The sequence below is a fragment of the Excalfactoria chinensis genome, chromosome 3 (genome assembly GCF_039878825.1).
Source record: "Excalfactoria chinensis isolate bCotChi1 chromosome 3, bCotChi1.hap2, whole genome shotgun sequence".
Classification (NCBI taxonomy): Eukaryota; Metazoa; Chordata; class Aves; order Galliformes; family Phasianidae; genus Excalfactoria; species Excalfactoria chinensis.
In genome coordinates, this window is record NC_092827.1 from 92977017 (window position 1) to 92999503 (window position 22487).

A 22487-nucleotide genomic window follows, 5' to 3' on the forward strand; every position below is an offset into this window, starting at 1 on the left:
ATTAATGCTTGGATATGATGATCTTAGAGGTCTTTTCCAGCCTTAATGATTCTATGGCTCCAAAACCTTGCAGCAACCAAGCAGTAATGTCAGAATTGCATTGTGCTCACCTTACAGATGCTGGAAGATGCACTGCTCCTGACACAGCAGTGGTGCCAGGTGAGTTCATTGTACAGTAAATCACAGCTGCTTCTTCAGAGACACCATTTCCCTTCTTGCCTCCACCTTTCTTCTCTGGATTGTATCCTGCAAATCTCTGCAATGGCAAAGGACAGGGTCCAACTGCAAAGGCTTAGTAGCACAAACACTTCCACCATGAAAAATGCACCATTTACTGGGACGGGACTATAAGCTCTGGGGAAAGCACTGCCAAGCAGCTAGTCATATTGGTTTACAAAAAGCAGCATTAAATATGAAGCAGTTTAGATTTTTACTGCTCAGCTGTAATATCTACTTGATGCTATTTGTCCTTTGGAGCTGGATAGAAATTGACTCTCTCCCTGGTCTGCAGCCATTCTTTTGTGTTGGCAGCAGCTCTAATTATGCACCAATTAACCTTAATTAAACCAATTCCTGTGTAACTGCACATGCAGACAATGCACTGAACAAACAGCCTGACAAATATTGTCACTTCAAAGGCATAAAAACACATCAAATCCTTAATTGGAAAGTCAGATTCTAAATTGCTGTGGATTTGTAGCTCTTTGTTCTTAAAATGATAGAGCGGGTGTAGCAGCCAAACCCCCTAATGCTCCCAAAACCTTGTTTGGAGTTAATTATCTCAGGCTTCTGAGGACAAAATAGATTATTCCTACAGGAAAAGGGGGTAATGGAGCAGCCTTAATTGGAGCAGCAGGCACGCTGGTCTTCAGGGCTTCAGGAGCATGACCCCAGGTGGAGAACCTCTATCCCCTATCCCAGAGTCTGGTGGCCGGGGCTGCCGCACTGGAGCTCCCTGCCGGCCTCTGCCCTGCTCTTTGTCCTGCACCAGGTCCCCTGCACCAGAAGTTTTGTTGGAAACAGGATGCACTTTGCACCCTGTAAGCAATAGTGCAGCCAATAGATGGTGCTCATACATGCAGTTACTCAGAGTTTGTTCCCAAAATACCACAAAGGCTTTGTTCATTTTTTATGCAATGTATATGCATTTTTTGAGGTAGCTGCTGCAAACGGTCCAGAATTTACCTTAATTTTCCTGCAAAGAACCAATTCCTGGGATGTCTGGATAGACTCCTTGCCAAATGGGTCCAAAGTCTGCAAGTTGCTGCTATTTTTCAAAGCTTTGTGTAATGGAGATAAGTTAGACTGAGAATAAGTCCAGTCTTGGCATCGCTTATTTTTCCTCCAGTCAAAAAAAAATAGCAAAGCAGACTGCAGGACCCCAAAGCTGGTTTGCAGCAGAGCAGCAAGGAAAAGAAAACATAACTAGCGCTGAATCAGAATGCTGTCTTCCCTGCTGTTCATAAAATGTGTTTAGCTGAGGGAAAGAAAAAATAGTAGAAGCTCTTCAAATCCCTTAATATGCATTGACTTTGTGGTGGTTCAGTTTTATGCTACTGAATGCTTTTCTTTCTGTAGCTAATCAAACAGGCTCCAGGCATAGCTCTTTGTGGTGAAATATTCTGCCTGCAATTAAAAGCAAAGCTAATTTAGCATGTAAATCATGCCCATATAAATTATTTACCAACACACGCACTCAGGCACAGGTGCCGGCTGTGGTGGGACATGGCTCCTTGGTGGGCAGCCCAGGGATGGATGGTGGCAGATGCTGCAGCACCAGTTGGGTCTGAGGACACATTAACGAGCCACCAGGCAGCTCCATCTGCAAAGGATGAGGCCTCATTCGCCACCCACTGGAACAGAGGGAAATGCTTCTCTAGACTGTAATGGAGGTGGAGATCAGGTCCAGTAAATTCAAATACAGTATAAACATTGCATGCCCGTCTTGAAAATCTGGGACCTTGGAAGCAAACTGTACATCTTCCCACTCCTGCCTATTTGAAAGCAGGAGCCAGCAGGTGTGATCTAGGAGCAGGGTTCATTTCTCCCAACATACCAAGCTGGGCTTTGCTGGATCGGGCCCAGGGAACACCTGCTTACCAGCAATCCCAAGCACTATGTCTGCTGTTCTAAAAATCAGATTTTGTCTGTTGTCTGCCTTTAGTGATGTATTTCTCACTGGTGTGAAGTACCAATGAGTACCAATGCACCTGTCGAGCTGCCACACACAGAGTAGTGGTGTAATTTCCAGTAGCTCTGGGTAAATTCACTTACACTAAGATCAAATAGCTCCAGGAGCTAGGTCACAAATCTCCATCTGCTCAAGCTCCAAAGCACAAGGAAGAGGCTCCTCTGCAGCTCATTGCAAACAGAGACCCTGATGGGTGAGGATCCAGTTCTGCAGTGTTGAGCTCTAAGCATCCATGTAGGATTCAGATGGAGTCAACATAATTGCAAATAAAGTCACCAAGTAAGCAAATCCCCTGGGGCTGCTTCCCCTCCCACAGCAGTCTCAGCACTCTCATTACTGCAGGCAGTACTACTGGTTGCATCTCCTGCTGTGGGCATTAAGGCAGTGTCAAGCTCATGGTAACAAGCTACTGACAAGTGTGAAGAGCCAATGCCTCCCCCAGAGCTACACACCAGTGGGGTGATGATCCCCTGGCTGTGCTGAAACCTGATGGTTTTTGCTTCATTCTTCTACTCTGGAGCAGACTTTTTTGGGTCACCTTGAGCAAGTTGCTTAATCTTGATGTGTTTCCATTCCTCAAACAAGAGATAGAAATAGCAGCGCTGCCTTCCTTCCAGTGGAGCAAGTGCATTAAAGATTGCAAGGTGATGGGAACCCTGGCAGTGCCTCTGTGGAAGAGATTCATTTGAATACATTTAATGGGCATTACTCACTCAGTCCCAAGTTTTAATCTTCTCCTCTCTCCTTGAGCTCTCTCGCTAGCTTAATCCCTGCCTCGATTGAGTGATTTCTCCAATTTCTCCTGTAGCAAATTGTGAGGCTTACATTAGCCTTCATCTCTCCTACAAATCTATCACAGGAGAGTTGCTAACGCTCCTTTCACAGTCAGCACCGGTGGTTTATTTGAGGAGCTTGTGCAAATTCTCTGTTTAATTTGTGCTCTGTTTTTGGGGGGCTAGTGACTCACATTTCCCAGCCTTTTCCAGATCTGCTGAACCATCTCATGGTGGAACATTCTGGGGGGCACAGGCGTGCAGCGAGCAGCAGGAATGAGAGCCCCCACTTTGCACACGATAGCCGAAGCTCTGCTTTACTCATTACTATGCGTTCAGCAAGGATGAGTGCTCAGGATCTTGGTTCTGGGGGTTGTTTACCAGTGCTGGGACTGAGACAGAGGTATTGCTTCCCATTTCTTTTTCCAAAAGGTGAGCTTTGTATAAACTCTCTCTGTTCTCTTCCCATTTGTAGCAGAGCTGCAGAAGTTGTTTTTCTCCATGGGAGGTGCTGTTTGGGGATATTTTTGCTTTGTTGTCTTGACTATTTTTCCAGCTGGATTATTTGTTGCTCTGTTAGCAAACAAGTCCTGCCTCACATTGACGGGAATGTGCAGAAGGCATATAATTCCCAATTTATTAGCTTGGCTCACATGATATCATCAAGAATTGATTGTAATGTGTAGTGGCATTAGCAGCACCTTCTTATCATAACGATGGTATTTCCTATCAGGAACACTATTTATGCAATTTTTGCAGCAGTTGTGTTATACCACAAATAATTATAGATCTAATTTGTATCATTACATACAACACAACTCTGCCCAGTGCACAAAAGAGTGCTTCATTAATGCCTGAGGCAGAACCGTGCCGTGTCAATACCCTCCTTGGCACTTTTTGTTTGAAATCATATTCTACTAATTATTAGAATGTAGATCAAAAATGACAAGTCCTAACTATAAAGAATACAGAAAAAAAAAAAGTTATCCCATATTAATAGAGAGAGAACATCAATTAAAATCCATTGTGAAAATCATTACTCTATAAATGTAAGGAGATGCTGGTGGATTTGGTAAATGGTGGAAATGTCAGACTTGTTTTCTTTCACTTCTATGTAATTCTGTGTGTCCTTGCCCTGATAAAATGCTTAAGTGAGTTTTAGAAAGGAGTGAAAATTTGGTCATTTATATGCAGCCCTATATGACAGCTACCTGACCTAGCAAGGATAGCGTTGTCATGGCCCAGAGGAGACAGTACCTGCTCAGTTGTTGGTGTCACCTGGTTGTGGATAAGGGACAGCCTGTGTTAGAGTAACTTGGCTGATGGCCCCAACAAGGACTTCCTGGAAAGCCCTCCCCAGTATGGGGGGCTGTGGGGATTCAATAGGCACCAACTACCACACAGCAGTAGATAGGTTTCCTTTTGAGGATCCTCTACCTGTGTGTGGCTCCTCACAAAGCCTGTTTAGAAAAAGAGTTATCGAGGCTAGCACCAGAGGAGCAGATAGCAACAAATGGAGTTATTTCGCCTTCTGAGCAAATTTCTTTCAATTATAAAGACTTTTTTTACTTCCGTAATAGAGCATAGTCCTTGTAACTTCATCTGAGCTACTGAGACACTCCAGAGGAACCTGCCAAAATCTCCTTGAGACAACAAAAAAGCACCTTGATTCAGACAGACATATCATAGAATCATAGAATCATGAAGGATAGACCTCTGAAAACATCATTGTCTACCTATCACCAATTCTATCCAGTAAAACATGTCATTAAGAACTACATCAACCTGGCTCTTGAGTATCTCTAGGGGCGGTGACTCCACCACCTCCCTAGGCAGCCTGTGCCAATGCCTCATCAGTCTTTTAGAGAAGAAATTCTTCCTAATATCCAACCTGAACCTCCCATGATGCAACTTAAGGCTATTCCCTCTCGTCCTATTGCTGTTACCCAAGAGAAGAAACCCAAGAGACTCCCACCTCACTGCATCCTCCTTTCAGGCAGTAGTAGAGAGCAATAAGGTCTCCCCTGAGCTTTCTCTTCTGCAGACTGAACAATCCCAGTTTCCTCAGCCACTCCTTGTACAACTTGTGTTCCAGACCCGTTAATAGCTTTGTTGTCCTTCTTTGGACAAGCGCAGGACCTCAGTGTCTTTCTTGTAGTGAGGAACCCAAAAATGAAAGCAGTACTTGAGGTGCAGCCTCACCAGTGCTGAGTGCAGGGGGATGATTACCTCTCTGCTCATGACCATTTCTGATGCAAGATTGGATGCCATTGGCTTTCTTGACCACCTGGGCACACTGCTGATCCCTGTTCAGCTGTGTATTGACCAAGCCCAGATCCTTTTTATCCACATAGCTTTCCAGCCACTCTACTCCAAGCCTGTGTCATTGCCTGGGGTTGTTGTGGCTAAAGTGCAGAATCCAGCACTTGTTCTTGTTGAACATCATCTCATTGCTATATCTTGTTTGAACATATCTAGTTATTCACAGCATATCAAATGTGTTTTGATCTCAATAATTCTGGCAAGTAGTATCTAATTTCAGAGCATCTTTATCTATTGAAGAGTGATTCATGTTCTGGGAGCTGGGGATACAAACAAGATGGTGGAGACCAAGCTGGAAGACATGCAAGTGGGCTCCAAGCAGAAGCAAAGAGATGCTGTGTCTCAAGACTCCCTATGGTGCTGTTAATAGGGATACTGTAATTGCAAAATAAGGTACAAGTAGTTGCTGGAAGTCAGCGCTCACCCCAGCTCATGGTGTGTCAGTGACTGAACACGGTTACCAAAGTCTCACCCATGCCAAGGACTGGGAGCCAAGGTCATATCTGGTCGCCATATCTGGAAAGTTTGAGGCAATTCAGAGGTAAATGGGATGTATTTAATTAAACTGAATCAAATAGTCTTTTAAACATCCCCAGGAAACATTGCTGTTTTCAGCTTTCAGTATGAAAGGACGTGAACAGAGCAGAATGCAGATGGAAACTAACTGCTTGTATAAAATTAAAGCATACATGAATTATCTCTTTTGTAAGATGTATCAAGTACATTGAGACAAGACATTATCCATCTCTGACTTAGGCAGGATTTACTTTTAAAATGACAGAGATTTTAACATATTCCTCAAAGAACTCTCTGAAACTAATGGTAATTGAAAGCCAGCTGAAGTAGCTATTTTATCTGGCAAGCTTCCATGCAAAATTTGATGCTGATGCTGGCTCAGACAGATGGAGATTTGGAAGGGAAGAGCAAAGTGCCATAGGGTTTTATTGGATGAGCCTAGAAAGATTCTGCAAGATTCTGCAAGCTTCTATTGCATGGCTTATGAACCTTAGGCTTGTTAACTTCAGTGCGGTTTTGTTCAGCATTTTAACCCTGCTTTATTTCCTGGGGTCCAGATGATACATTTAGGCATCTTCTGAAAATGTAGTGAGACACTCTTCAAACAGTGTGTGACTCTGCAAAAGCAAGGGCAGAAACTTGCTGTTTTTACTTGGATATCCAAAAATTTGTGAATACTGCTACATGAAGTACTTTTCTCTTGAAATGTCTTCTTTGGTTACATCATGCAAATTTAGTACTGGCTGTTGGTTCTGTAAGATGAAAAGTCTCCACAACTCATGAATATTTCATCGTTTGTTTCTGCACTGGTCAGGAATGGCAGTTTCTCCAGACTGTAGAATTTTATTAAAAAAGAGTTGGATGCTCAGAGGATAAAGAAAGAAAAAAGGCATTTCTGACAGGATTTTTCCTTGCCAGTGCTGGTATGTAGATAAGTTGCTTAAAGGAGGTGAAATTGGGATAATCTATTGTGCACACATGTGGGCTGTGCTACATAAGCAATTCTTGATCTGCAGTGTATTTAACCTTATAGTATTTTCATCATTTACTTCTTGGGTTGTTTTGTTGTTTTTGGTGTTGGTTTGGTTTGGTTTGGTTTAGGGTGGTTTTTTTTTTCATAGAACAACTGAAAGCACTGTGTCACCCCGATCACAGGCAAAAGCATCATACAGAAGAGAGCCTTGGACAGTGCTCCCATTCATCTCAGACTTGACATACGCAAACATCTCCCTCAGGAACTAAGCACTGCCCTGGAAAAGCTGTGAAGGGGAAAGGATCGGTGAAGGCACTACAGTGAAGTAAAGCTACAGTGCCTTCACTGATCATCATCAGGTGCATCAGCCCTGATTCTCCTCTTACGACTCAGGACTCAAAAGGATGGTGAGGCCCTGGCACTGCTGCCGAGAGCTGTGGTGCCCCATCCATGTAATGGAGGTAGTCCAGGCCAGGTTGAATGGGTCCTGGGAAGCCTGAGCTGGTAGGGAGCAGCCCTGCCAATGGCTGAGAATTGGAATCAGCTGATATTTGAGGTCCCTTCCAACTCAAGCCATTCTACTACTCCATCATTTCTGGTGCTCTTTTCTAAGGCTGTGATCTGTGTTGCTCTACCTCATGTAACTGGCCATCCCGTGAGAGAATTTGAAAGTATCACTGTTCTTTGTAACCACAGTTACCAGGGAATTAATAATCCTACACTACTTCGGGTGTAGGAGATTCCATTTCCCCTTGTATTCATCTATTGCTAGTATTTGGCAGGTACTTTTCTGTTCTGTAACAGAGTTCAGGGTTACGCTTTTTCTTTCATTTTTTCTTTTGGGAGTATTGGTAAAGTATCTGGGTCCACAGTTCCCTCAACTCTGAAGCTTGCAGCAATGTTTCCAACAAGAGAAATGGTTTTACTTTTTAAAATAAAATAAATGTCCAAATTTCCAAGTGGAGCCCCTGGCAAGAGGAGGGAGAGAGATTCTGCCATAAGCAGAGGAAGCCTTTTTTCCCCGTACTCAGATGCCAGCTCTCCATCCCTTCAGCACACAGAGCAGGCAGCCTGCACTGGACTGAAACTTGTCTCATCAGCCTCGTGCCGCAGCCTCACCACCTGACATGTTATGACAAGCTTTTAACTTTGAGCGGCAATGGCTGGAAGCGTGTCACCGCTTTTGAAGCAGCAAAGCAAAGGCTGCCAAAACTAGTTCCTGCCACAGCGGTGGCAGCCCCTTGGAGGCAGGCATCCATCCTAGCCATGGTGCTCCAGGAGCAGACAAACCAGGATGCTTTAGATGGCCTGCACGGATCATTTGCTGCAAATCCCCATATCCATACACGTTTTTCAGAGCTGAATGCCAGCAGGAAAGTTATTTTCCTTTTTATCTCTGTGGAGGCCTTCTGGTGATTGTGTTGTTTTGATTGAATATTCCTTGGGTCCAGTTCAACTTTCTACTAACTTCAGTCCCAAATTGGGTCTTGGAATCTTCTAATGAGGTCAAGAAGCTACAACAAAGTTTAAAGCAAGTGGGAAAAAGGAAACATAGGCAGCAGGTCACCTGTGGATTTAAGGAGCTACAGCTGTCCTCTCTGTCAGGCTGCCCATTTCTGTCTGTAATCCATCCTGCAGAGTGGATGGGAGATCACTCACTGGCAGATCCCTCCACTGCAGTGATAAAAGGAGTTTTAATTTACTGCTGTCTTGGTTTGGCACTGTGGAGCACTGTTGAACTGATGACTCCCACCAAACAATGCATTTCCAAACCTTGTTAATAAACTTTAGAAAAGGGAATGGAGCTAGGATTCATTGTCCTTTGGATGAAGAGGAATGGCATATAAGTCTTCAAGTTTCCTTCATTTAATGGCCACAAATATATTGTTCTGTTGTGCCGCCTTCCATCAGAAAAATTTCTAGCTTTTCTGAAGTAAACCTCCTGTTTTCTGAGAGAAACAAAGAGAAATTATCCTTTCCGTAGACGGGTGAGCAGGCACACAAAGAAGGCAAAAGACCTGTTCAGCGGAGATGGAAAAAAGATCCCTGATTATAATCCTTTAACTTTGAGGGCAGCTTAGCTGTTTGCAAGAATGCCTATATTGCTGCTCAGAATGCTCTGCGCTGATCTATTGCTTATTTTTATAGGTCCTTCTGCCTAAAGCAAGAATCAGCTCACTTTAGAAAATCTTTTTGTCTATCTACATCCTTTGAAGTTAAAAAAAAAACAAACAAAAAACAAAACATTGCTGGATCTTTCTGTGAGCCCCAGCATGCAGGGTGGGGCAGGATGGCCTTTGTTCTCATCAGTATGGTAGTGTTTAATAGAAAAGGGTTTTGTTGTTTTTTTTTTTAAAGACTTTTTTTTTTAGTCTTCTTTCCTGAAAGAAAATAATTATGTTGGGGTTTTCTGTATGTAGTTGGATTGTATGGAAGAAATGGTCCTAAAAGTATTCTAAGTCAGTTTGTGTCTATGTCCAAAAGAATGGGCTTTAAAGATGTAGCTGCTGCAGTCAGTGCTATCCCTGCAGTAGCCTACCCAGGTTTATAGCAGCTGCGACCCAACCAAGGGCTGCTGGCTTCTGGTGGAAGCCTTTGATAGTTTTCAGTGAAGCTCTCTGCCTTTCCAAACATGCTGAATTCAAGAACCCACTGATGTAAGAGCAAGTGAAATGAGGGAAAAGAAACAGCAGTGGAGCTTTTGTGTGACTCTGATCCTCATTTCAGGCTGAGAAAAATATGTGTTTTGTTGGGACCCAAAACCTTCCCTCAGATTTCTACATCCATGGGGCAGATGGGATGCAGAGAGGCAAGGAGTGATTTTTGTTAACGTTGCATTTAATCATCATGGGAGTTGGTGTAAAGTGAGACTGAGAGTGTGGCTGCTCTTTGGTTTTGACAGACTTTTTTATGATAAAAAAATCATAATTGGGGTTTCTAACTGGTCCAGGGAAACAAGTGCCTGGAAACAAATGCCTGTGTGCTAATCCTATTAGAGAGCAAAGTTTCAGCCTGGGTGTCTGCCAGCATTAACCCGTTCCCCTGGGTCTCCTGGTGCTGGCCTCTTAGCAGAAGAATCCTTTTGTATGGAAAGCACTGTACCATTAAGGCTCAGAGCTGAGCAAGGCCACAGAAGCTTTTCCCATCCTCACCATGGCCATGTGTTGGAATTTGCTGCCAAAATTGAGCCATATCATCCATGTCATCACTTGTGTGTGAGCACAGAGACAGCCTGAAAGCCCAGCGAGGGCACAGCTGTCTCCTGCCTGAAGTGTTACCTAGAGGTTGCATCACAACCCTCTCTGCAGACCAGGCAGGTCTAGGAAAAGCTGGCTTTGGGAGCAGCCACATCTCGTGTTTAATTTTCCTCTGATAGAATTGCATATCAGCACACTATGGATGCCCTCCTAAGGCCCAGTGGCCCTGACTGAAAGCAGCATGTTTTCATCACACCAGTTATGGCACTTGCTAGATGCATCCATGCCTTGTTCCAAGTATGTTCCTTATTAAAATGGACAGGGCCCATGGGGAAGGGGAAAACACAATTCTTTTCCTATCTCTCTTTCTATCTGAATTTCATTTGGAGAAAATACACCTGGAGGATGATACAATGACTAGGATTGACACCGTGTTGGGTTTGGTGGATTAATAATATTTACCTTGGCAGGCTCTTTCTGAGGGACAGTGGGAAATGCAGGAAGCCAATGTGCCCTAAAGGATCTGATGCGCATGGAAACATAAGGCATGGACGTAAAGTCATTGTGAAGTTGCTGATGGACTCTTCTTATTTTAGAAGTGCCTCAGAGCCATTTTCTTCTCTCATTTTGGGATGTGAGCTCAAAAATCCATTCAAGCTAAAGCAGGGGGATGAAGTACCTGTATTGTCGGTGTAATAAAAACGAGCTCTAACAGAAATGAAATCATCCCAGTGCAGCATTCTCCTCAGACAGGCTCTGCAATGCTGTGTAATAGACTTCTGCTGCCACCTACGCAAGAAACCATCAGGCAGGAAACAAGGGCATGAAAAACAGGTTTCTGCAGTAGTAAAGCAGAGCTGTCTTGGTGCTTGACGCAAGGATGACGCAAACATGGGCTCTGAGGAAAACGGGGATGAGGCCTCTGAGTCACCGTCCCTCCTGGCACTATCAGTCTTAGTTTAAACACAAAATAGTCATTTTGCAGATAGTTTTTTGACTGTTAAAACTCTGAGATGCAGCCACGTCTCTTGTGTAGAGGATTCCAGCTGGGTTCACTGCTGCTGCCTAAAGCACCCTCACCTGCCTCTGGTGGGTAATGTGACTGCCCCCAGTGAAGCAGCTGATGGGCGTGGGGAGAGGGGATACAGCTGTATGGTAGGTGGGAATGATTTCATGATGTATGGCTTCTCCTGCATGGCTTATTTCCAACAACCTCTAGAGAAACCTGGTACGTTCTCCATAATCTCCAGATACCCTTCAGAACTTTTTGTGGTTTCTGTCTGCAGTCCTAGAGCTAAGGTCTTGGGTAGTATCACTGAGGTTAGAAAAGACCTCTAAGATCATGTAGTCCAACTGTCCACCTACTACCCATACTGCCCACTAAACTATATCCCTAAGTACTATTCCCTTTCCTTAAGCTCCTCCAGGGATGGCAAATGCACTATCTTCCTGGGCAATATGTTCCAGTATCTCACCATTCTTTCTGAGAATAAATTCTTCCTAATATCCAACCTGAATCTTCCCTAGAGCATCTTAAGGCCATTCACCCCAAACAGTGAAGTATAAGGAAAGGTTCTGTCCTAGCTGATGCTATAGGAGAGTTCTGCAGTTCTTGCTACAAAGGCCACTGGCAGCGTGGCTCTAGCAGAGCATCATCCCTTTCCCTGAAGGAGAGCTCTCCAGCAGCCCTTCAGGCTCAGAGGTAAGGAGTATCTTGCTTGATTTGTTGCCACCTTCTTAGGTGACTTTTTCAGTGTCACACGAAAAGATGCAACGTGTGGGAGAGAAAAGGATGTAAAGTACAGTAATTGGCTGGGTTGGTGTTTGCTTCCCCTATTCTCATCTTCCAGTACATTGCTCTTACCTATAGAACTATAAAATAAATGTTTATTGCCAGCTCTAATCCCTTTGGCCTGTTTAGCACCTTCTTGTATGACAGGTCTCATGATAAACCAGCTCTAACTGCTTCGGGTCAGCAGTAAGAGCAAACCAGGAGGATGTTTGTGGAGAGAAGAGGAAAGGTGTGTATGGGGCATTTAGCACTCCTGCATCTCTCTGCTGCTACACCAGAAAAGGAAGCAGTTCATATGGATTAGCTGCCCTGGGTTGTGGTCAACTCTAGTTCTGAGCATAAAAAGGCAGTGGACAATCTGGAAGCTCTACCAGACAGTTACCAGGATGAAACTGCTACCCTGCAAAATGCTAGCTTGTTCATTTCAATGTGGAGAATTTGAGGATGTCCAGGTTAGGAGTTCATGAGGTTTTGGGCTGATTTAAGTGACAAAAGCTCAGAACAGGTGGTGACACAAGGTAGAGAATCTCACGTTTGTTTGCATCTGCTGGGGATTTGACACATTGCAGTAGCAATGGAAAGGATGGAAATATTTTTTTATGCTTCTCTTGTCTCTACAGCTTCTGGAGACTTTAGTAAATGTACTGCAAACAGCTGCAAAGCAGTGTGCTTCTACCTGCCAGGAGCAGCAGCAAATTCCTGACAGTAGTGTTTTGTGAATGCCAAATTACCCTGAAATGAGAGAATATGTAGCAGGTGCAAAGCACAGTAGAGCTGATAGCAAGAGCTGGGAGGCTGAAGGGTGGGCAAACAGGTATAGCAGTAGTAACTTTTTAAGCCAGTTCAAATCATTCTCCAACTCATTCCTTAAAACTTGACTTTCCTAGTGTTTTTCTCTGCCTCTGGTAAGAGTGTAATGGGATGGCAAGAATGCTGAGTTTCTGAATGATCAACTTAATCTATTTTATCAAAATTAAAACTGAATCCTAACCAGGGAAAGCTAATTGGAATAGCTCTCTCACTACACTGTTCTGTTTGCAGACTGTAGCACACATCAAATGCTGTCTCCTATGGTCACTGCTAGGCATGTGGTGTGCTAAGCAGATTGGGCTACAGCACTCTCTCTGCAAGAGGGAGGCTTTAACAAAGGATTTTTATCATGAAATGAATTTTTCATCTCTGCTGAACATATCTGATGACAAGAGAAATGTAATCATCGAAGGCATCAGCTGTCTCTCTCCACTGCTAGCAGCGTGAGTTGTGCGTCTTATTTGTGATGCTTTCTAACATGCTTTTCTTCTGGGAATGGAAAACGTACATAGCGAAGTAGCTTTTTGGCCACTAATTTTTATTTAAACTTGTAACAGTTATTTCCTTGGGATGGTAGAAAACTAATAGTGCAATCTCCTGCTCTAGTAAGTATGTAACACAAGAGGCCATAAACCATCTTCCTCTGCTGGGTCAGGGAGATGAGCTGGCATCTGGTTGAAAAACAGGAAACCAAGAAGGCTGCCAGCCTGCTGATATCCTTCCTTGGCCAGTTGCTTTCCAGAAATCAGTTACTGGGACGTCTTGTGCATGTGCTTCAGTTAATGAGAGCATATAGAATCATTTGAGTTGGAAGGGACATTTAAAGGCCATTTTGTCCATCTCCCCTGCAGCAGGGATGCAGCTAGACCAGGTTGCTCAGAGTCCCGTGCAGCCTGACCTTGAATGTCTCCAGGCACAGGGCATCCACCACCACCTCTCTGGGAAACCTGTTCCAGCGCTTCACTACCATTATCATAAAAAATGTTTTCCTTGTATCCAGTCTAAATCTTTCCTAGTGTTTTCCTTCCCAGTGTTGTCATTTCAGACCCCTTTTCCTTTTTTGGTCTCATTGTTTGTGTGCTAATTTCTTGTCCAAGTGTCACAAGGAAGTGGATTTGAAGCTCTTGAGATGGTATCTAATAAGGCAGACTTTCTCCAGCCAGGTCACATTTTCCTTTGCTCAACCCTAAGGTACCAGCCAGGACACACTAAAAGAAAAAAACCATCTTGTCAGCTCCCACTAGATGTTTAACTTGAACAAACCATTTGGAAATGCTATATTCTGGGGATGCACACTGGTCCCATTTTTCAGCCCCAGACATCCAGCAGATTCTCTCAGTCAGTCTGTCTGAACTGGCAAATGTTAAGTTAATCCTAAAAACCCTTGTTTCTTAACAAGCAAAATATGTAGCATCTCAATGGAAATTTAATGAGAGGAGACTGAGGAGCAGAGCTGACAAAGCAGAGACTTTTCCTCCATGGTCAGTCAGAGCAGGTCTGTTCTGAAGTGCTGAGATTAATGAATATGTTGGTTCCAGCAAAAAAAAAATAGGCATTATTTTACCAGGACACAAATTTTATACTGCTGAACTCTTTGCTCGAGAGGAGCCCTGAGCTGAGCAAGCACGAGGAGCCACTGAATTATCTGCTGTTCCTAACACAAGCACACTTTGAGGTCATGGCTGGAGTAATCTATCCAAGCCTGAGACTGTCAGTCTGATATGACTTAGCAAATAACTCATTGAAGTAGAGTACAGACTTTCTGTATTAATTTCAGTTTGCAGCATGAAGTAATCTACAGATATTTTAATCAAAAGGAAAAGGATTATACAGCTATACTAATAAAGAAGAGCTGTTATTACCAGGAATTCTAAGTCATCCATGTCCTGAATACCAAATACTCCCATTGTAAGACCTGTTGATCATAAAGTTCTGAATTGGAATTGTTTAGCCTGGAGAAGAGGAGGCTCGGGGGAGACCTCATTGCACTCTACACTGCCTGAAGGGAGGTTGTGATGAGGAGGGGTTGGTCTCTTCTGCCAGGCAACAATCAGGACCTGAGGAAATGGCCACAGGTTGTACCAGAAGAGGTTTAGACTGGTCATAAGAAGGAACTTTTTCTGTCAGAGAGTGGTCAGGAACTGGAATGGCTGCCCAGGGAGGTGGTGGAATTGCCATATCTGGCAGTGTTCAAGAGGCGTCTGGATAGGGAACTGGGTGATATGGTTTAGGGGTTTTCTGTAGGTATGGTAAAGGGAGGATGGTTGGACTAGATGATCTTGTAGGTCCTTTCCAACCCTGTGATTCTATGATTCCAACTGAACATGCTTTACCTAAAAAGCAAAAAGTCTCTGTAAGGTTCACTTGATGCCCATGTTTGTTGCAGCATCTTTCTGGGCTCACTTCTGGGAAAAAGAGAGCATGGAACTTCTCTGGTGGCTTCAGAGCTTCTTTGCTGGCAGTCAGTACCTTGCAAGGGGAATCGATGCCACCCCAGCAAACAAGGGTTGGGTGTATGGAAGCACTGAGTGGCAAAAAGTCAAATAAAAATTCTAACCTGCAACTCAAACAAGAGTTGAAATGAGGACACAAAAAAACAAGAGGCAGCCTTGAGATTAGAGGCAAGGAACTGAGAGAGACCAACTCCTGCCAGTGGAGCATCTGTACCAGAAAAAAAGGGACCCTTTTGCCTTCTTAGGGTCAGGCAATGTTAGTTTAGGATTAGCCTTTATTTACTGCAGATTTCTCAGACCTTGCGCAAGAACTTCTTTACAGTGAGGGTGACGGAGCACTGGAACAGGCTGCCCAGGGAGGTGGTGGAGTCTCCTTCTCTGGAGATATTCAAGACCCACCTGGACGCCTACCTGTGCGACGTGGTGTAGGGAGCCTGCTTTGGCAGGGGGGCTGGACTCGATGATCTCTAGAGGTCCCTTCCAACCCCTATAATTCCGAGATAGTGAAAGAGTAGACCAGAGGATTGGGTCACTGCCCTTTGGCCTATTCATCTTCCTGTACAACTGGAGTAATTATCTTCTCCTTAAACCCTACTTGGATTTAGGCTGGGGCCTAAAAAATCCCCAAACATCCAAATTAATGAAATTACTAATGCATTTAAGCAATAAAATCGTTGGACCTGGGGCAAAGTGAGTCGAGACTCTGTGTGCTGGTGGCTGGAGAGAGAAGACAGCAGGAGGTGATGCCCGGCCACAGAAATCGCTCCCATATTTCTGTAAGGTATCTAGATGTCCTGCACATGGCTTCATGTTCTGAATTCCTAAATAAGCACAAGGTTTGCGGTTCTGTGGAGACGATCTATGGGAGCATGTCTGACCTGCCCATTCTCTTTAACAAGTTTTAATTCCATACATTAAGTCACATTAAGTTTTATGCATCTAAAAGGAAGTCATTTGGGTCATTGGCAGGCACAGCAGTTTCTGTGGCAGAAGTGGCTTTTTTGGAGGGGTCTCACAGAAATCTGCTCTTTTAAAGTGCTAATCCTTCTATCTGAGCTGATGTGAGCATCCTAACTACTTTTCTATTACACTCCATTACCTGGATACATAAATCTGGTCAGGAAAAGTCAGCTTTCAGCAGCTAGAAGCGATTCATTTTTGATGCAAGCAGAATCCATGCAGGTTTGACATGTGGTTTCAGCAAGGTAGCAGGAATTAAAGGGCATGTCTTAAACTGATGAGGCACTTAGATAGCAGGATTCTTAATACTACAGTGTAAATAATCTCTTACCACTCCATTAAATGAGAGGCTTTCAGGGCATGCAGCTATTGTTAATGATCACCTCCTAATCCTGACATTCATGGCTTGGTAATTCAAGGTCTCCTGGTGATTCTTGCAGAACACAGCTGTTTGCTAGTGCATGGGGAAAGCAGCGCTGGGCTGAAATGCAAAATGAGGCCAATGTGTCCCCACAGTCATTGCTTCAGGATGCTTCTTTGTCCCACCTGGAGACAGAAGCTCCTGCTTAGGGTGAGGAGGGAAAGCCTTTCCAAGCAAGAAAGCCTTTTAGCAACAGATAGAAACGTCTCTGTTATTGACACAAAGCCACGTTCAGGTGAGCTTGACTTTTGGTAAAATGTTTAAGTGCTACTGTAAAGGCTTAATTTCAGACACTATCAGCAATCCCAACATGCTTTTTTCTTCCGCAAAGAAATTAAATGATTATGTGAAGACAAGTTAAATTCAGCAAATATTTGCTCTGCTCTAATTCCTTGGGAGGTACTGTGGCTGCAAGCAGTGCAGCAGTGGGAGAAAGCTGATAAATAGTATTCATTTAAGCTTGCAATTAAAGAAAAAAAATTCTCTTCGTCTGATACTTGGAATGCCTTCACACAGATGGTCAAAATTTACAGCACATCTTGTGGGTGCTCTTCGCCATGCAGTGACAATTGCAGGGCCCTTGCTTCTGAAAGAAGACAACTGGCCCCTCTTCACACCGAGCTGTGGCATCACTCCTCACTTTTCTCCAAACCCAGCTCTTGTTGATGTGACCCCACGGTGGCTCGCTGAGGCAGCAGCAGTGCAAAAGCCCAAGTCAGAGTCTCAGCTCACAGCAGCAGAATGGTCCCATCACTGGTAGTTGAGTGTGCTCTCCTCCCCTCCAAATGATCAGCTTCTTCCCTGCCTCCATGGAACAGGGTCGAATCTGTGTGCATCACTGCCGGCTTTGCAAAACCTGATTCTATATATGTGCATATATTTATATCCGCATTTTGTCGAAGTCCTACACCACATCGTTATCTCAAAATTAGAGAGTTGTTGCTTCAAAGGGTGGACTATTTGGTGAATGAAGAATTGACCGGGTGGTCACAGCCACAAAGCTGTGGTCAGTGGCTGCATGTCCAGGTGGAAGCCAGTGACAAGTGGCATCCCTCAGCCACCACTTGGGATGAGTGCTCTTTAACACCTTTTTCACTGACACTGTCAGTGAGATCAAGTGAGCCCTCAGCTACTTTGTCTGCTGAATAACCTCAGCTGTGGTTTGCTCTTCATCCTGTCCCAGTCCCAGGCTAGGAGGGTCCCTTTGGTGACATACATACAGCTCTGTGTGCTACCAGCCTGCTTTGCCCTCTGTGCCTCAGGAAGCACCACAGCTTGGTCTCAAAGGTGCGCCCTCAATGGGAGAAGCTAAAAGGTGTCTCAAATTAGTGGGATCTGGTCTGTGAAATTCTGCGTGTCTGTAAATTCACCCGGCTTTGTTTTTTACAGTAACCATGGAGACTTTGATCAGATGTCACTAAGAGCAGTGGAGCAGCCAGCCCATGGGTAGGCAGTGGCAATTGCAGTGCAAATGATCACGACCTGCATGGGACAGGCCAGGTGAGAGTATCAACAATGATTTTAAATCCACTGCAAGTGTTTTATGCATAGCTGCTGCTTGATTTTTCTGCCTTTGTTCACTCCAGACGAGCATTACTCATTTCTGAATTAATAAAAAGCTTATTTTAGAAAGGTGAGGCCAGAGGAGAAAGTGCAAATGCTCTGCAAAAGGCAAAAGAGGGTGAGATGGAGCAATTATGAAACATAAAAAAATTACACACAACCTTTAGAGACCAAACTGCAGTGCTTTGTCAGTACTGCAGTTATCCAGTCTATTTTCAGCACTGTGTGTTTGGATTTAATCACAAAACAAAAAAAAAAAACCCAATTCAATAGGATGTCCTGTGTAAACAGGGCTGGGTCAGGGGCATATTTCCTGCTCTGCAAATGAGCAAAGCATAGAAATGTGTTTATCGCCTTTGAGGACTGCCTTTTTGAAGGAAGGGCTGAGCAGGAGTTCAACCCCTGCTGGCAGGGAGCTCCTCCTGTGCATGTCCCCCCCTCTGCCTTTTGGGGTGTTTCTTATTGTTCTTTTTTGTTGTTGTTGTTGTTTTGTTTTCAAATGACTTTTGAGCTCTTCTGTGCCAAATACTCAGAGCTGATGATTCTCAGATTCATTTCTGATCAGGTGCTGGGGCTGAGACAGGGCCAGGCTGTGGCCTCAAGCTCCTCTGACAGATTGGATGACCTATTGCAGCATGCAGGAGGCAAAAAGTCATGTGAGAGTTGTGGGCTTCTAAAAACCCCACTGAAAATCTTCTTCCCCTTGCCTTGCAAAATGATGTTGGGTTTTCATTTAATACAGAAGGCAAAAGTATTGTCCTGTAATGAGAAATGCCTGTGTGATGACAATAATCAGGAGAAGCTAGATTTCACCCTGCTGGAATTCATCCTTTGCACAAGAGCTGGTGGGGTTTTGTTTTTGTTTTTGTTTTCATGTAAAAGTAAGGAGCAAAAGTGCAAGCTGGGTAGCTGCATCTGCCGCCTCAGTGCCATGCTACCATGGATCAGCTCAAGTTTTTCATAGAATCATAGAATGGCCTGGGTTGAAAAGGACCACAATGATCATCTAGTGTCAACTCCTCCATATGCAACTTGGCCATGTGCAGGGCCACCAACCACTAGACCAGGCTGCCCAGAGCCACATCCAGCCTGGCATTGAATGCTTTCAGGAATGGGGCATCTATGACCTCCCCGGGCCTCTCCCTATTTCCCAGCTTTTCCACTTTATTGTTACAGCTTAGTCTCTTACATATGGAGCCCCAATTATTTGATTACTAGATTTTCTGAGTTCCCAATTCTCTAAAATTTTCTGATACATTATCAAATTTTTGCTACAGTAATAATTTTAAAACACTAAGTTGTCCATAACTGATGAGGCTGAGATGTAGTTGGATTTTCCAGCACTGGTGAACTTTGTGTAGAGAACAAAGTACAGAAATGCAAGGTGAAAGGCAGGCACCTCTTCATGGTTTGGGTAGAAGGATCAGGTTTTGAGTTACCACATGGTTAGATGTTTATGCAATAGCTTGATCTGGTTAGCTGCAAGCAGCGTGGCAATGAGGCATTTCACTGTATCAGAGTTAGAAGCTCATACATTTTAGCTCCAGCACTTGAGGTGTTTTCTATAATACCTTTGGGCATCAAAATCAGCAAAAAAGCTTGGATATTAGGAAAAAAATCTTCTTAGGAAGAGTGGTGAGGCATTGGAAGAGGCTGCCCAGGGAGGTGGTGGAGTTACCGCCCCTGGATGTGGCACTGAGGGACATGGTTAGATGGAATGGTGGGGATGGGTCAGCAGCTGGACATGATGATCTTAGAAGTCTTTTCCAGCCTCAGTGATTCTATGAGTGTGTGAAATTGTGAGCTCATGATCAGCGTAATAATTTTATAACTGCAAGTTCATTGCATAGATGTACTTTTTGTGCAAGTTCCAGCTGACTGCTTTCTTCCAAGGGAGTCAGCACAGTCTGTAGCCACGGCCACAGCTTGTTGGATGCTGGCTGCCTTTAATAAGACCTGGAGAACAAGAAGAATATGAGCAAACAACAATACTCAGGCATCAAGAGCCTTTCTGACAAAGCTTCCTGCCAACGGGTGGGTTGTACTTGCAGCTTCAGAGCCCTGGGACACCCACAGAGATCCCAGACCTCATATTTGGGAAGCAAAGGTGAGGCTGAGGCTCTGACGCCTTGCTTGGGGGAACTGTTAGCCTCAGAGCTAGCAGAAAAGCTCAGAAGTTTAACTTTGTAATTAATTGTAACAACGAGGAACGTGGAGGAGAGTTTTGATCTCTCAGTTGAAGTACTGCAGCGTGAGGCTCTCTGCCATCCAGAACTTCAGTTTCTACCCTGCTGTAGGAAAAGTCCTTCAGCAAGTCACCTTATAGAGGGTGAGCTGGGCTGAAGGACACAGCAAAGCCAAGAGCTGAGACTGAGTGAGGAACGGGGGCAGTGGGTAAAAGCCTAGTTCATTCACTGAGGATGCTTTCCAATCTCGTAGTATAATGATTAAAGAAATACAATGTTCAGGAAAAATGGCATTACCTGGTAGAGCACCTGAGTGAGCTATTGCTTGTGCTGTCACACTATATCAGTGTACAACAGATAGAGTCTCCCCTTCTTGGATCTCCAAGGCTTTTTCATCTAGCCGACTGCTGCCACACCTTGCTGCACAAAGCATCCATCTCCCAGCCACTGCCCTGCCAGGGGACAATCCACCCCCTGCTCACAGCATCGTGTTAACCACAAACTTGCTGCATAGTTGCAGGCGTTGCCAGGATTTACAATCTGGCTGTGCCAACACCCAGAAGCTGCAGCAGGTCCCAGGTTACCTGTATGGAGCAGTGCTGAGACATTCTATGTCTGCTGCTTTGATAACCGTGTTAGTCTTTTCAGAGAGCACAGCCTAAATATTCAGCACTGGAATTCTTGCAATGAAAACAACAGTAAAAAAAATCTTCAACAGTTGTTCCTTTTTGGTTCAAAAGCAAACAAACAAAATATATGCAGGAGCTCTCTACTGCTGTTATTCATTTAAGGAGTGAGGAGTGGCACAGAGACTTTCAGTGAGCCTGTGAGATCCCTGTTGTGCGTGTTGGGATGCAAGCCTTCAGGCCCTGACCCAAGTCTTGCTGCAGGGCATGAGATGCAAAGCTGTGCTATTGCTTCTCAAACTTGGCCTCCACTGGAGTCTGGGAGCCATAGCCCAACCCTTGCTGGCTAGAGAGGGCCCTGCAGCCATGTGGGATCCTGGAGGATGCATCAGAAAATGAGGAAATTCCCTCTGTCCTGTCATTGGAGACAGCAGTTGAGCCTTGTTCCGATATCAAGACAAACCACTCTTTTCACATGTTCTTCGTATGAAGTGATTGTGCCTCTTCGTCCTGTCAGTGGCAGCAAGGAAATTCAGCCTCCGCACTATGGGAGCAATGGCCCATCTCGATTGCTTTGATATGAGAAGTCCAGAAATGTTTCCCAGGTGTTTTAAAAACTTATCATCCTTTCAGAGCCAATTTTCAGAGCTACTGAAGGGAGAAACTTCTCCGAGCAGTTTACCAAGGTGACAACAAGTGCATCTGTGGATTTATTCAGCTAATCAGAAAACACTTCCTGGATGCAGAGTGGGGAAACTGAACTGTGCTGCTGAACTGGTGGTGTGCAATCCTCCACTGTCTGTCTGCACCGCTACAAGCAGGGCTATGCCCTGAGATTGCATGGCTGTTGGATGCCTTGCACTGCTCTACCTGCCCCTTCTTCAGGGAGGGAAGGAGCAGAGCCTGCCAGCACTTCTGCAGCAAAAAGCGATGCACTCTCTGGCTGAAAATTTCCCTACTGCAGCTGATTTGTGTCCTGGGGCTCTTGGTTTCCCTACAGTGAGGTACTGAGCTGCCTCTGAATCATTTTTATGTTGTATGTTTGGTGCTGACTCTTTCAGGAAGCCAGCCCTCCTAAGAGTCATTAGTACGGGGTAAAGCCTCTCTGCCACCACAGTCTGCTGCAGCTAAGTCAGACAGAATCACTACTTATTTGCTTGGCATGAAACAAGTTCCTTGTGACTGAGCAGCTGATATATTCAGGGGTTTATCAAGATCAGAGTGAAGGTTTTTGGGGGATAGAAGTATCTTTGAAGTGTAACATGTCTGCAAAGCTCAGTTTAAAGAGCGACGCTGTGTGCAGTCCTTAGATCCTCTTGTGCTGGTGATGTTGTCAGTCCAAGTAGCATTTGATCTAAGTGGTACATTCTTGTGGCTCACTGCAGCAGAAGCAGGAGACTCTGGTTCTCTAGCTATGTGTCATTTGAACATTCATCATCTCAATATGAAGGACAACTTCCCCACCCCACTTTCCCTGTCTTTCTTGAAATCCTGTAGCCCTCAATCATCATGCTCCAGTCTTCCTTGGGTGTGGATACATAGAAGAGATTTGTTTCTATAGGAGAGATGGAAGAAAAGTTGAACGTGCATGGATAAGTCAGGGCTCTGGACAGATAGATGGAAGTGCTTCTGCTCCTGTTCTTGTTGGTTCTGAAATGTTAGAGGAGCTTAGTAAGGAGGGTGTTGCAGAAACAAACACTATGC

General features: G+C 44.5%; 1 long non-coding RNA gene across 1 annotated transcript in view; it reads left to right on the forward strand.

Moving 5' to 3' along the window:
* The window catches only part of LOC140250789 (uncharacterized), a 41235-nt gene extending 23375 nt beyond the window's left edge, over positions 1-17860 (forward strand). Inside the window, exon 3 of the long non-coding RNA XR_011903274.1 lies at positions 17798-17860. This is a non-coding gene — a long non-coding RNA (uncharacterized lncRNA). The remainder of the gene's footprint in view (positions 1-17797) is intronic.
* The last annotated feature ends 4627 nt before the right edge of the window (positions 17861-22487 follow it).